At 35.8% G+C, this 13,565-nt stretch overlaps 1 pseudogene; it reads left to right on the forward strand.

Moving 5' to 3' along the window:
* LOC149408769 (uncharacterized) overlaps window positions 1-12,517 on the forward strand; it is a 132,165-nt pseudogene extending 119,648 nt beyond the window's left edge.
* The last annotated feature ends 1,048 nt before the right edge of the window (window positions 12,518-13,565 follow it).

The raw sequence follows: 13,565 nt of genomic DNA on the forward strand, positions 1-13,565 counted from the left end.
ATGGTACCAAATGGGCTAAAATATTGGAATAAATATAAAAATAGTGGTAAAAATCGAAATCAATCACAAACTCTCCATCAAGATTGACTCTGAGAAAATTCATAATTTTAATGAACGCTAATTTCAGACTTGGGTTCGAACTTTGTAAACAATTTTCTCAGGCTCTATAGTACCAAATCGGCTGAAATTTTGGAAACATGGTCAGAATCGTGGTACAAATCGAATTCAGTCGCAAAATCTGTATTAATTTGGATTTAAAAAAAAATCATGGTTTTAATGGACGCTAATTTCAGACTTGGGTTCGAGCTTTGGAAGCAGTTTTCTCAGGCTGAATGGTACCAAACGGGCTGAAATATTGGAATAAATATAAAAATAGTGGTAAAAATCATAATCAATCACAAAATCTCCATAAAGATTGACACTAAGAAAAATCATAATTTTGATGGACGCTAATTTCAGACTTGGGTTCGAACTTTGGAAGCAGTTTTCTCAGGCTGAATGGTACCAAACGGGCTGAAATATTGAAATAAATATAAAAATATTGGTAAAAATCAAAATCAATCACAAAATCTCCATAAAGATTGACACTAAGAAAAATCATAATTTTTAATTGACGCTAATTTCAGACTTGGGTTCGAACTTTGGAAGCAGTTTTCTCAGGCTCTATGGTACCAAATGGGCTGAATTTATGGACCAGTGATAAGGATCATGCTTCGAATCGAAATCATTCTTGATCTCCATTAAGATTGACACTTAGAAAAATCATAATTTTTAATACACGCTAATTTCAGACTTGGGTTCGAACTTTGGAAGCAGTTTTCTCAGGCTGAATGGTACCAAACGGGCTGAAATATTGAAATAAATATAAAAATATTGGTAAAAATCAAAATCAATCACAAAATCTCCATAAAGATTGACACTAAGAAAAATCATAATTTTGATGGACGCTAATTTCAGACTTGGGTTCGAACTTTGGAAGCAGTTTTCTCAGGCTCTATGGTACCAAATGGGCTGAAATTATTGACCAGTGATAAGGATCATGCTTCGAATCGAAATCATTCTTGAAATCTCCATAAAGATTGACACTTAGAAAAATCATAATTTTAATGGACGTTAATTTCAGACTTGGGTTCGAACTTTGGAAGCAGTTTTCTCAGGCTCTATGGTACCAAATGGGCTGAAATTTTGGAACAGTGATAAGGATCATGCTTCGAATCGAAATCATTCTTAAAATCTTCATAAAGTTTGATTCTTAGAAAAATCATGATTCTTATGGACGCTTATTTCAGACTTGGGTTCGAACTTTGGAATTAGTTTTCTCTTGCTCTATGGTACCAAATGGGCTGAAATTTTGGAAAAGTGGTAAGAATCGTGGTACAAATCGAATTCAGACACAAAATCTCCATCAAGAGAGATTAAAAACAAAATCATGATTTTAATGGACGCTAATTTTAGACTTGGGTTCGAACTTTGGCAGCAGTTTTCTCGGGCTGTATGGTACCAAATGGGCTGAAATATTGGAATAAATATAAAAAAAGTGGTAAAAATCGTAATCAATCCCAAAATCTCCATAAAGATTGACACTAAGAAAAATCATAATTTTGATGGACGGTAATTTCAGTCTTGGGTTCGGAACTTTGGAAGCAGTTTTCTCTGGCTCTATGGTACCAAATGGGCTGAAATATTGGAATAAATATAAAAATAGTGGTAAAAATCGAAATCAATTACAAAATCTCCATCAAGATTGACTATGAGAAAATTCATAATTTTAATGAACGCTAATTTCAGACTTGGGTTTTAACTTTGTAAACAATTTTCTCAGGCTCTATAGTACCAAATCGGCTGAAATTTTGGAAACATGGTCAGAATCGTGGAAAAAATCGAATTCAGTCGCAAAATCTGTATTAATTTGGATTTAAAAAAAAATCATGGTTTTAATGGACGCTTATTTCAGACTTCGGTTCGAACTTTGGAAGCAGTTTTCTCAGGCTGAATGGTACCAAACGGGCTGAAATATTGGAATAAATATAAAAATAGTGGTAAAAATCTTAATCAATCACAAAATCTCCATCAAGATTGATTCTGAGATAATTCATAATTTTAATGAACGCTAATTTCAGACTTGGGTTCGAACTTTGGAAGCAGTTTTCTCAGGCTGAATGGTACCAAACGGGCTGAAATATTGAAATAAATATAAAAATATTGGTAAAAATCAAAATCAATCACAAAATCTCCATAAAGATTGACACTAAGAAAAATCATAATTTTTAATTGACGCTAATTTCAGACTTGGGTTCGAACTTTGGAAGCAGTTTTCTCAGGCTCTATGGTACCAAATGGGCTGAAATTTTGGAACAGTGATAAGGATCATGCTTCGAATCGAAATCATTCTTAAAATCTCCATAAAGTTTGATTCCTAGAAAAATTATGATTCTTATGGACGCTTATTTCAGACTTGGGTTCGAACTTTGGAAGCAGTTTTCTCTTGCTCTATGGTACCAAATGGGCTGAAATATTGGAAAAAATATAAAAATAGTGGTAAAAATCGAAATCAATCACAAAATCTCCATCAAGATTGACTCTGAGAAAATTCATAATTTTAATGAACGCTAATTTCAGACTTGGGTTCGAACTTTGTAAAAATTTTTCTCAGGCTCTATAGTACCAAATCGGCTGAAATTTTGGAAACATGGTCAGAATCGTGGGACAAATTGAATTCAGTTTCAAAATCTCCATAAAGTTGGATTTAAAAAAAAAAACATGGTTTTAATGGACGCTAATTTCAGACTTGGGTTCGAACTTTGGAAGCAGTTTTCTCAGGCTGAATGGTACCAAATGGGCTGAAATATTGGAAGAAATATAAAAAAAGTGGTAAAAATCGAAATCAATCACAAAATCTCCATCAAGATTGACTCTCAGAAAAATCATAATTCTAATGGACGCTAATTTCAGACTTGGGTTCGAACTTTGGAAGCAGTTTTCTCAGGCTCTATGGTACCAAATGGGCTGAAATTTTTGAACAGTGATAAGGATCATGCTTCGAATCGAAATCATTCTTAAAATTTCCATAAAGTTTGATTCTTAGAAAAATCATGATTCTTATGGACGCTTATTTCAGACTTGGGTTCGAACTTTGGAAGCAGTTTTCTCTTGCTCTATGGTACCAAATGGGCTGAAATTTTGGAAAAGTGGTAAGAATCGTGGTACAATTCGAATTCAGTCACAAAATCTCCATCAAGAGAGATTAAAAAAAAAATCATGATTTTAATGGACGCTAATTTTAGACTTGGGTTCGAACTTTGGCAGCAGTTTTCTCGGGCTGTGTGGTACCAAATGGGCTGAAATATTGGAATAAATATAAAAAAAGTGGTAAAAATCGTAATCAATCCCAAAATCTCCATAAAGATTGACACTAAGAAAAATCATAATTTTGATGGACGGTAATTTCAGTCTTGGGTTCGGAACTTTGGAAGCAGTTTTCTCTGGCTCTATGGTACCAAATGGGCTGAAATATTGGAATAAATATAAAAATAGTGGTAAAAATCGAAATCAATTACAAAATCTCCATCAAGATTGACTCTGAGAAAATTCATAATTTTAATGAACGCTAATTTCAGACTTGGGTTCGAACTTTGTAAACAATTTTCTCAGGCTCTATAGTACCAAATCGGCTGAAATTTTGGAAACATGGTCAGAATCGTGGTAAAAATCGAATTCAGTCGCAAAATCTGTATTAATTTGGATTTTAAAAAAAAATCATGGTTTTAATGGACGCTTATTTCAGACTTGGGTTCGAACTTTGGAAGCAGTTTTCTCAGGCTGAATGGTACCAAACGGGCTGAAATATTGGAATAAATATAAAAATAGTGGTAAAAATCTAACTCAAACACAAAATCTCCATCAAGATTGATTCTGAGATAATTCATAATTTTAATGAACGCTAATTTCAGACTTGGGTTCGAACTTTGGAAGCAGTTTTCTCAGGCTCTATGGTACCAAATGGGCTGAAATTTTGGAACAGTTATATTGATCATGCTTCGAATCGAAATCATTCTAAAAATCTCCATAAAGTTTGATTCTTAGAAAAATCATGATTCTTATGGACGCTTATTTCAGACTTGGGTTCGAACTTTGGAAGCAGTTTTCTCTTGCTCTATGGTACCAAATGGGCTTAAATATTGGAATAAATATAAAAATAGTGGTAAAAATCGAAATCAATCACAAACTCTCCATCAAGATTGACTCTGAGAAAATTCATAATTTTAATGAACGCTAATTTCAGACTTGGGTTCGAACTTTGTAAACAATTTTCTCAGGCTGAATGGTACCAAACGGGCTGAAATATTGAAATAAATATAAAAATATTGGTAAAAATCAAAATCAATCACAAAATCTCCATAAAGATTGACACTAAGAAAAATCATAATTTTTAATTGACGCTAATTTCAGACTTGGGTTCGAACTTTGGAAGCAGTTTTCTCAGGCTCTATGGTACCAAATGGGCTGAATTTATGGACCAGTGATAAGGATCATGCTTCGAATCGAAATCATTCTTGATCTCCATTAAGATTGACACTTAGAAAAATCATAATTTTTAATACACGCTAATTTCAGACTTGGGTTCGAACTTTGGAAGCAGTTTTCTCAGGCTGAATGGTACCAAACGGGCTGAAATATTGAAATAAATATAAAAATATTGGTAAAAATCAAAATCAATCACAAAATCTCCATAAAGATTGACACTAAGAAAAATCATAATTTTGATGGACGCTAATTTCAGACTTGGGTTCGAACTTTGGAAGCAGTTTTCTCAGGCTCTATGGTACCAAATGGGCTGAAATTATTGACCAGTGATAAGGATCATGCTTCGAATCGAAATCATTCTTGAAATCTCCATAAAGATTGACACTTAGAAAAATCATAATTTTAATGGACGTTAATTTCAGACTTGGGTTCGAACTTTGGAAGCAGTTTTCTCAGGCTCTATGGTACCAAATGGGCTGAAATTTTGGAACAGTGATAAGGATCATGCTTCGAATCGAAATCATTCTTAAAATCTTCATAAAGTTTGATTCTTAGAAAAATCATGATTCTTATGGACGCTTATTTCAGACTTGGGTTCGAACTTTGGAAGCAGTTTTCTCTTGTTCTATGGTACCAAATGGGCTGAAATTTTGGAAAAGTGGTAAGAATCGTGGTACAAATCGAATTCAGACACAAAATCTCCATCAAGAGAGATTAAAAAAAAAATCATGATTTTAATGGACGCTAATTTTAGACTTGGGTTCGAACTTTGGCAGCAGTTTTCTCGGGCTGTATGGTGAAATTATTGACCAGTGATAAGGATCATGCTTCGAATCGAAATCATTCTTGAAATCTCCATAAAGATTGACACTTAGAAAAATCATAATTTTAATGGACGTTAATTTCAGACTTGGGTTCGAACTTTGGAAGCAGTTTTCTCAGGCTCTATGGTACCAAATGGGCTGAAATTTTGGAACAGTGATAAGGATCATGCTTCGAATCGAAATCATTCTTAAAATCTTCATAAAGTTTGATTCTTAGAAAAATCATGATTCTTATGGACGCTTATTTCAGACTTGGGTTCGGAACTTTGGAAGCAGTTTTCTCTGGCTCTATGGTACCAAATGGGCTTAAATATTGGAATAAATATAAAAATAGTGGTAAAAATCGAAATCAATCACAAACTCTCCATCAAGATTGACTCTGAGAAAATTCATAATTTTAATGAACGCTAATTTCAGACTTGGGTTCGAACTTTGTAAACAATTTTCTCAGGCTCTATAGTACCAAATCGGCTGAAATTTTGGAAACATGGTCAGAATCGTGGTACAAATCGAATTCAGTCGCAAAATCTGTATTAATTTGGATTTAAAAAAAAATCATGGTTTTAATGGACGCTAATTTCAGACTTGGGTTCGAGCTTTGGAAGCAGTTTTCTCAGGCTGAATGGTACCAAACGGGCTGAAATATTGGAATAAATATAAAAATAGTGGTAAAAATCAAAATCAATCACAAAATCTCCATAAAGATTGACACTAAGAAAAATCATAATTTTGATGGACGCTAATTTCAGACTTGGGTTCGAACTTTGGAAGCAGTTTTCTCAGGCTGAATGGTACCAAACGGGCTGAAATATTGAAATAAATATAAAAATATTGGTAAAAATCAAAATCAATCACAAAATCTCCTTAAAGATTGACACTAAGAAAAATCATAATTTTTAATTGACGCTAATTTCAGACTTGGGTTCGAACTTTGGAAGCAGTTTTCTCAGGCTCTATGGTACCAAATGGGCTGAATTTATGGACCAGTGATAAGGATCATGCTTCGAATCGAAATCATTCTTGATCTCCATTAAGATTGACACTTAGAAAAATCATAATTTTTAATACACGCTAATTTCAGACTTGGGTTCGAACTTTGGAAGCAGTTTTCTCAGGTTCAATGGTACCAAACGGGCTGAAATATTGGAATAAATATAAAAATAGTGGTAAAAATCAAAATCAATCACAAAATCTCCATAAAGATTGACACTAAGAAAAATCATAATTTTGATGGACGCTAATTTCAGACTTGGGTTCGAACTTTGGAAGCAGTTTTCTCAGGCTGAATGGTACCAAACGGGCTGAAATATTGAAATAAATATAAAAATATTGGTAAAAATCAAAATTAATCACAAAATCTCCATAAAGATTGACACTAAGAAAAATCATAATTTTGATGGACGCTTATTTCAGATTTGGGTTCGAACTTTGGAAGCAGTTTTCTCAGGCTGAATGGTATCAAATGGGCAGAAATATTGGAATAAATATAAAAATAGTGGTAAAAATCGAAATCAATCACAAAATCTCCATCAAGATTGACTCTCAGAAAAATCATAATTCTAATGGACGCTAATTTCAGACTTGGGTTCGAACTTTGGAAGCAGTTTTCTCAGGCTCTATGGTACCAAATGGGCTGAAATTTTGGAACAGTGATAAGGATCATGCTTCGAATCGAAATCATTCTTAAAATCTCCATAAAGTTTGATTCTTAGAAAAATCATGATTCTTATGGACGCTTATTTCAGACTTGGGTTCGAACTTTGGAAGCAGTTTTCTCAGGCTCTATGGTACCAAATGGGCTGAAATTTTGGAACAGTGATAAGGATCATGCTTCGAATCGAAATCATTCTTAAAATCTCCATAAAGTTTGATTCTTCGAAAAATCATGATTCTTATGGACGCTTATTTCAGACTTGGGTTCGAACTTTGGAAGCAGTTTTCTCTTGCTCTATGGTACCAAATGGGCTGAAATTTTGGAAAAGTGGTAAGAATCGTGGTACAAATCGAATTCAGACACAAAATCTCCATCAAGAGAGATTAAAAAAAAATCATGATTTTAATGGACGCTAATTTCAGACTTGGGTTCGAACCTTGGAAGCAGTTTTCTCAGGCTCTATGGTACCAAATGGGTTGAAATTTTTGAACAGTGATAAGGATCATGCTTCGAATCGAAATCATTCTTAAAATCTCCATAAAGTTTGATTCTTAGAAAAATCATGATTCTTATGGACGCTTATTTCAGACTTGGGTTCGAACTTTGGAAGCAGTTTTCTCTTGCTCTATGGTACCAAATGGGCTGAAATTTTGGAAAAGTGGTAAGAATCGTGGTACAAATCGAATTCAGACACAAAATCTCCATCAAGAGAGATTAAAAAAAAGTGGGTGTGTCAAGCCTACGCAAGACAGAAGTGAAACTTCTTTTGTTAAACCGTATGAACCACAATCAATTACGTATTTCACTCGTATTACACTCACGACGCAGTATACTAACCAAGCAGCTGATGCTTGGCGTGGCGCAGTTCGCTGGTGTCTGAGAGAGAGGAAAGAAGAGAAGAGAGAGAACGTTCGTGAGCGGCTCCCCCACCTCAACAAGCGCATATGGTGAGAGAGGGACAGTGAACGGTGAGCGGTGGTGGGGGTACCCGCATTTTCGTGTCGATCCTGACTCGGTTTTACTCCGTCCCCGAATTACGCGCCTAAAGAAGTTTCACTTCAATATAATAAATTTTTAAAAATAATGTACAATGTACAGAAATAGAATCCCACACAAGATCGCGTAGTGCGCTCTAGCGAACGGATATTTTATCAGAGGGAGATAGTTTTAATTTTTTTTTCTGTAAATTATTACTTTTTTATCAAAATAAATAAATTAATTAAATAAATGTAATACAATTATCATAATATACGGATTAGATAATAATTTTAATCCAACACAATAACGCAAAGCGCGCTCTAGCGGAGTAATGTTTTATCACAGTGAGATAAGTGTTTTTATTATTTTGCAATATTATTTTCTTTTAAAAAATGTTCTGACCTACTAAAAAATAAGATATTGAATGAAAAAGGCGTTAAAAACAAAAAAATTATGTGCGATGGCCGAGAATCGAACTCGGATCAACTGCTTGGAAGGCAACTATGCTGACCATTACACCACCAACGCCAGTTGTCGGGATGAGCTAAGAAGCATTTATATGTTACTTCAAAACTTTGAAAATTATTACATATTATCAAAATAAATAAATTAATTAAATAAATGTAATACAATTATCATAATATACGGATTAGATAATAATTTTAATCCAACACAATAACGCAAAGCGCGCTCTAGCGGAGTAATGTTTTATCACAGTGAGATAAGTGTTTTTATTATTTTGCAATATTATTTTCTTTTAAAAAATGTTCTGACCTACTAAAAAATAAGATATTGAATGAAAAAGGCGTTAAAAACAAAAAAATAATGTGCGATGGCCGAGAATCGAACTCGGATCAACTGCTTGGAAGGCAACTATGCTGACCATTACACCACCAACGCCAGTTGTCGGGATGAGCTAAGAAGCATTTATATGTTACTTCAAAACTTTGACTAGATCAAATGAACTTTAATCGGTGGTGGGGGTACCCGCATTTTCGTTTCGATCGTGACTCGGTTTTACTCCGTCCCCGAAAATTCATTACGCGCCTAAAGAAGTTTCACTTCAAAAAAAATCATGATTTTAATGGACGCTAATTTTAGACTTGGGTTCGAACTTTGGCAGCAGTTTTCTCGGGCTGAATGGTACCAAATGGGCTGAAATATTGGAATAAATATAAAAATAGTGGTAAAAATCGTAATCAATCCCAAAATCTCCATAAAGATTGACACTAAGAAAAATCATAATTTTGATGGACGGTAATTTCAGTCTTGGGTTCGGAACTTTGGAAGCAGTTTTCTCTGGCTCTATGGTACCAAATGGGCTGAAATATTGGAATAAATATAAAAATAGTGGTAAAAATCGAAATCAATCACAAAATCTCCATCAAGATTGACTCTGAGAAAATTCATAATTTTAATGAACGCTAATTTCAGACTTGGGTTCGAACTTTGTAAACAATTTTCTCAGGCTCTATAGTACCAAATCGGCTGAAATTTTGGAAACATGGTCAGAATCGTGGTAAAAATCGAATTCAGTCGCAAAATCTGTATTAATTTGGATTTTTAAAAAAAATCATGGTTTTAATGGACGCTTATTTCAGACTTGGGTTCGAACTTTGGAAGCAGTTTTCTCAGGCTGAATGGTACCAAACGGGCTGAAATATTGGAATAAATATAAAAATAGTGGTAAAAATCTAAATCAATCACAAAATCTCCATCAAGATTGACTCTGAGATAATTCATAATTTTAATGAACGCTAATTTCAGACTTGGGTTCGAACTTTGGAAGCAGTTTTCTCAGGCTCTATGGTACCAAATGGGCTGAAATTTTGGAACAGTTATATTGATCATGCTTTGAATCGAAATCATTCTAAAAATCTCCATAAAGTTTGATTCTTAGAAAAATCATGATTCTTATGGACGCTTATTTCAGACTTGGGTTGGAACTTTGGAAGCAGTTTTCTCTTGCTCTATGGTACCAAATGGGCTTAAATATTGGAATAAATATAAAAATAGAGGTAAAAATCGAAATCAATCACAAAATCTTCATCAAGATTGACTCTGAGAAAATTCATAATTTTAATGAACGCTAATTTCAGACTTGGTTTCGAACTTTGTTAACAATTTTCTCAGGCTCTATAGTACCAAATCGGCTAAAATTTTGGAAACATGGTCAGAATCGTGGTAAAAATCGAATTCAGTCGCAAAATCTGTATTAATTTGGATTTTTAAAAAAAATCATGGTTTTAATGGACGCTTATTTCAGACTTGGGTTCGAACTTTGGAAGCAGTTTTCTCAGGCTGAATGGTACCAAACGGGCTGAAATATTGGAATAAATATAAAAATAGTGGTAAAAATCTAAATCAATCACAAAATCTCCATCAAGATTGACTCTGAGATAATTCATAATTTTAATGAACGCTAATTTCAGACTTGGGTTCGAACTTTGGAAGCAGTTTTCTCAGGCTCTATGGTACCAAATGGGCTGAAATTTTGGAACAGTGATAAGGATCATGCTTCGAATCGAAATCATTCTTAAAATCTCCATAAAGTTTGATTCTTAGAAAAATCATGATTCTTATGGACGCTTATTTCAGACTTGGGTTCGAACTTTGGAAGCAGTTTTCTCTTGCTCTATGGTATCAAATGGGCTGAAATATTGGAATAAATATAAAAAAAGTGGTAAAAATCGTTATCAATCACAAAATCTCCATAAAGATTGACACTAAGAAAAATCATAATTTTGATGGACGATAATTTCAGACTTGGGTTCGAACTTTGGAAGCAGTTTTCTCAGGCTCTATGGTACCAAATGGGCTGAAATTTTGGAAAAGTGGTTAGAATCGTGGTACAATTCGAATTCAGTCACAAAATCTCCATTAAGTTTGATTCTTAGAAAAATCATGATTCTTATGGACGCTTATTTCAGATTTGGGTTCGAACTTTGGAAGCAGTTTTCTCAGGCTGAATGGTATCAAATGGGCTGAAATATTGGAATAAATATAAAAATAGTGGTAAAAATCGTAATCAATCACAAAATCTCCATAAAGATTGACACTAAGAAAAATCATAATTTTGATGGACGCTAATTTCAGACTTGGGTTCGAACTTTGGAAGCAGTTTTCTCAGGCTCTATGGTACCAAACGGGCTGAAATATTGAAATAAATATAAAAATATTGGTAAAAATCAAAATCTATCACAAAATCTCCATAAAGATTGACACTAAGAAAAATCATAATTTTGATGGACGCTAATTTCAGACTTGGGTTCGAACTTTGGAAGCAGTTTTCTCAGGCTGAATGGTACCAAACGGGCTGAAATATTGAAATAAATATAAAAATATTGGTAAAAATCAAAATCTATCACAAAATCTCCATAAAGATTGACACTAAGAAAAATCATAATTTTGATGGACGCTAATTTCAGACTTGGGTTCGAACTTTGGAAGCAGTTTTCTCAGGCTCTATGGTACCAAATGGGCTGAAATTATGGACCATTCGAGGATCCCACCACTTACCCGCCCCGGTATAGGTAACTTATGGTTACCTCTTCAGGGCTCTTGCAAGGACGCTAATTTTTTTGTTAAGAACGACTCTACATTTAATAAGAACGAAGCTAAACCTCGAATGTCCCCGCATACGTTTTTAGGGAATCAGTCTGCGAGTGCTTACTGTGTACAGTGTTAGTTTGTTAGTAGAGTACTTGCCTCTGTTTCTATGTTAGTAGAAGGGGAAAAAAATAAATACAAAAATAAAAACAACTGGTGTAGACTGTTTGTCTACATAGTATGTGCATAGTAATTTAGAGAAAACAAAAGTATAAACGAAAAACATCTGGTGCTGGTCCGGAGAGGAATAATCCACATTCTTTTCGGCGGTCCCGAGGCGAGTCAGTTGGTGATTGGGTTGATCGGTTACGAAGTCAGGGGACCGCTCCCCTTAGCCGATTTCTCGGTGGTGCCCTGAAGAAAGTGTAACTGGGAGATGGGGGAGTGGATACCCGAAGACCCTAGGGAGAGATGCGTCGAGTCGTCGGAGGCGGGGAGGAAGATCCCCTAAGGTCGACCGACCATCCTTCAAACCTGCTACTGTCCTCGGGGGAGGCGCGGTAGGTTTGTGGATATCCTGTTTCCGGGGTCTGTCCGTTGGCCGTATGAGGGGACGAGGTTTATCCACCCCCTTGTGGGGAAAATGGACATTGACAGAACATTGATGTTCAGTTTCATCCCGGACTCGTGTTGCCCCTAAAGATGTCTTCTATATGGGTGTATAACCTGAATAACAAAATATAAGAAAAGAAAGCAGAAGAGAAATGTGAGGAAACAATAAAGAAAATTATGAAGCAAAAATAAAACAAAAGTATGAAAGAACGGAGAATTGGTAGAAGCTACAATTTCCATAGCAAAAAAATAAAATAATATATATATATATCATTCCAAGGTATCCACAAAGATGGGAGCTGCTGCTCCTGGGTCTGGTGTTTATCATCTGAGCTGGGTGAAGAACAATTATCAGCAAAATCTGGCGAGGGTGTAAAAGAGTATACAAATCATGGTCAAGGAAGTCAGGAGCAAGTACACCAGGTTATGATTGATTTTACTCTAGTCAGCGACTCTCAAAGCTGGCCATCTCTCAACCCATGACTTGACATACTTCCTCAGACACTCGAAATTTGTCTTGTTCGAAACGAGATCGGCGTTCCAAACCGGTCTCGTGATTACATCCAGGCCTCTCAGTAATTCATCCCTCGCATCCGTCATTATCTCGCAGTGCCACAGAATGTGCTCGGCGGTTTGGTCCGTATTGCCACAGGCGCAGTTGGGATGGGGTGACAGGGAGAGTCTGTGAAGTCTCCCCCTGAATTCCCCATGTCCGGACAACAGTTGAACCATATAGTGGTCTGGTTTGATGAAAGCCCCTTCCATTCTGAGTTTAATTGATGGGAAGAAGGAGAAGGTCCATCTTCCCATATTCGACCTATCCCACCGAGATTGCCACTCTTTGAGTGACAGCTCTCGCATTTGTTTAAGTCGACTGGGTAGGGTCCCGGCACCGCCTGGTGTAATAATTACACCGAGGTGGTTGGCCGGGAGGCCCCTAGTCAGCTTTTTCTTTGTAAGCACTTCCCTAATCTCTAGATCGATTGGCAGGACACCTGCCAACACTGGAAGTGCGTCCGAAGCGACTGTTCTATAGGCTCCAGAAAGTGCCAACAAGGGAGTTCGCTGGCCCCTCTTGAGAGCCAAGAGTATAAGGGCATTATCCAGACGATGTTCCCAGACGCAGGCGGCATAAGTGACTTGCGCCACAAAAACCCCCCTGTATAGGAGACGGATCGCTGGTGTCCTTAATCCCCATTCCGTAGTGGAGATTCTCCTCAACTTCAGAAAAAGGGCCTGGGCCTCAGTGGAGACTTTCTTAACGTGGGCTAAGAAGGAGGACGATCGATCTAGAGTAACTCCAAGATATTTTACTGTCTCTACGAACTTGATTTTGGAGTCTCCCATTTTGATGATTGGGTTTCTCTCTCTGCTGAGAAAACCTTTCATCAGGAGACCCATGGTTTTTTGGGGAGCGAAGTTCA

Source organism: Hesperophylax consimilis, unplaced genomic scaffold (assembly GCF_061612785.1).
Source record: "Hesperophylax consimilis isolate HC1 unplaced genomic scaffold, BYU_Hcon_1.0 scaffold_75, whole genome shotgun sequence".
In the NCBI taxonomy this organism is placed as follows: domain Eukaryota; kingdom Metazoa; phylum Arthropoda; class Insecta; order Trichoptera; family Limnephilidae; genus Hesperophylax; species Hesperophylax consimilis.